Source organism: Antechinus flavipes, chromosome 5, assembly GCF_016432865.1.
Source record: "Antechinus flavipes isolate AdamAnt ecotype Samford, QLD, Australia chromosome 5, AdamAnt_v2, whole genome shotgun sequence".
Taxonomy (NCBI): Eukaryota; Metazoa; Chordata; class Mammalia; order Dasyuromorphia; family Dasyuridae; genus Antechinus; species Antechinus flavipes.
Genome location: NC_067402.1, coordinates 184,702,256 through 184,705,135, shown reverse-complemented (window position 1 = coordinate 184,705,135; position 2,880 = coordinate 184,702,256).

Sequence of the window (2,880 nt, the reverse complement as noted above, 5' to 3'; positions counted from 1 at the left end):
CACAAAATGGTATTTTAGAGGGTAAGAAGAGGCGAGAAAGGGATTTTATTAGTTAGGGACAAATTTAATAACCTTGCTATATATGTGGTTTATCTGTCCGAAGACTTCACTCAATCAAAAAAAAATTATTAAATGTCTTTGTGCCAAGAGATGGCATTACAAAGAAAAGTACAAGACAGTTCTTATTCACTGGGAGCTCTCAATCAAATGAGAGGAAACGCATGCAAAGAAACGGTTCAAACAAGCTATGTACAGGCTAAATCGGCACATACACGTGTTTTATTATCCTTACCATTAGTGAAATGAGTGCGGGAGGGGGTGTTATGAGGAGGGAAGATAGTACAGACTAGAGGGTAGGTGGGTAATGCCCAAAGAGAATGTTAACTCGTGCAATGGAGACATGTATGAACTAACTAAATGGTGGTGAAGGAAAAAACTTTATACATTATCAAGGTGTTAAAAAAAAGAATTTTCAAAAACTTGAAAACTCGGCTTAATGACCAACCTAGATTCCAGGGGACTGATGAAATGAAACATGCTACTCACCTCCTGACAGAGGGGGATGGACCCAAGATGAAGAATAGGAAACAGTTTTGGACACAGCCAATGTGGGAATTTATTTTGATTATACTTTTTTGTTAAAATAGCTTTGTTAGTCCTTTTCCTTTTTTTTTTAAATTTAATTTTATTTAATAATAACTTTGTATTGACAGAATCCATGCCAGGATAATTTTTACACAGCACTATCCCTTGCAATCACTTATGTTTCGTTTTTTCCCCTCCCTCCCTCCTCCCCCCCCCCAAGACGGCAAGCAGTCCTATACATGTTAAATATGTTGCAGTATATCCTAGAAACAATACACATTTGCAGAACCGAACAGTTCTCCCGCTGCACAGGGAGAATTGGATTCAGAAGGTAAAAATAACTCAGGAAGAAAATCAAAAATCAAATAGTTCACATTCATTTCCCAGTATTCCTTCTTTGGGTGTAGCTGTTTCTGTCCATCATTTATCCAATGAAACTCAGTTAAGTCTCTTTGTCAGAGAAATCCACTTCCATCAGAATACATCCTCATACAATATCGTTGTCGAAGTGTATAATGATCTTCTGGTTCTGCTCATCTCACTTAGCATCAGTCCATGTAGGTCTCTCCAAGCCTCTCTGTATTCATCCTGCTGGTCATTCCTTACAGAGCAATAATATTCCATAACATTCATATACCACAATTTACCCAGCCATTCTCCAATTGATGGGCATCCATTCATTTTCCAGTTTCTAGCCACTACAAACAGGGCTGCTACAAACATTTTGGCACATACAGGTCCCTTTCCCTTTTTTAGTATCTCTTTGGGGTATAAGCCCAATAGAAACACTGCTGGATCAAAGGGTATGCACAGTTTGATAACTTTTTGGACATAATTCCAGATTGCTCTCCAGAATGGCTGGATTCGTTCACATGTTAGTCCTTTTCCAATGGGGAAGATGGTTTAGGGAGCAAGGGGAAGTAAGGATAGAGAAGCAAAAAAAAAAAAAAAAAAAAAAAAAAATTCACTGGTGTTCATATATAGGTAGGGAAGGGGTGGGGCTGAAGAGTTGATAAGGATATAAAGCTGTCTTTTAAAAGGTGGAAGTATTGAAGTTTAAGATGTGAGATGGTAAAGGTATTGTCAAAAGAGCTGCAGGATAATTCTAGTACTTTGCTTTTGTCTGGTATTAAGAATCCCACCTTCTGCAAGACTTTTAATGGGGTGGCTTGTCTTTTCTGGGATTACCTTCAATTTATACTGTACATAGCGCCTTTGAACATCGTTTTTGACACAATGTCCCATTAGACTGTAAGCTTCTTGTGTTTAGGGTCTGATTTTTGTCTTTCTGATATCCCTATGCTTAGTATTCTAAATGCTTGAAAAATAATAGGCGCTTAATAAAAGCTTGTAGACTGGATTTGAACAGTCCATTAAGAGCTTTGGGATGCATGTATACATGCTAATTCACTTGATCCTCATTGTCCGGTTGGGGGTAGCCTCTCATTTTACAAAAAGAATAAGAGAGGCTGCGCTTTGCCCAAGGTCACAAGCTACTGGCCCCGCAAGCTTCTGACACTTAAGACTCCGAGCCTCCGACGCTAAGTGAATGGAGTATCTCAGACGATCCCCGGGCTGCTGGCTCCTTCGGGATGGGTGGGCGAAGGTGGCGTTTCTTTAGCAGGAAGGAACGGGTCTTGGGCGGCTGTCCCGGTCAGGGGGAGGCGGGAGCCCCAGCAGGTCCCCGAGCCTCCTTAACCCGCGCGGGGAGACGCCGGCCGTGACTGTCGGGCTGGGCCGGGGGGCGGGGACACGAGGGGAGGGGGGCGAAGAACCGCGCGGAGGCCGGGGAGGAGCCGGGGCCTGCAGCGGAGCGCAGCCGGAGCCCGAGCCGAGCCCGGGGACCGCGCGTATGCTCGTCAGCTCCTCCGCTTGCGCGGAGTCCGGATAGCGTGTCGTCCGGGGTGGCGGCGCAAGCAGCCCCGCGGGCCCCGGGGGACGAGGCGGCCGGGCTGCCGCCGCTACTCCCCCGCGCCAATCCTGAGTCCGGAGCCGAGGCCTCCCTGGCCGGCCAGCCGGGCAGCCTTTGCGGAGCACGAAGAGCGGCGAGACGCCGCACCCGGGGCTCCCGGCCGGCCTCCGCTGGATCCGAGATCCCTAGACCCCGGACCGTGCCCCTGGGGAGCGCGTTTTTCCCCGGGAAGCGGGGATACCCTCCTTTCCATCTTCCTGCGTAGACACTCTCACTTCTTAGTTGCAGACTTTCTGGGTAAAGGAGGACCGGAGAAAGGCGCCCTGCGCCCTCCCCCCAGTGCCCGCTCTCCTTTGGCGATAGTAGAAAAGAGTGCCAGGATT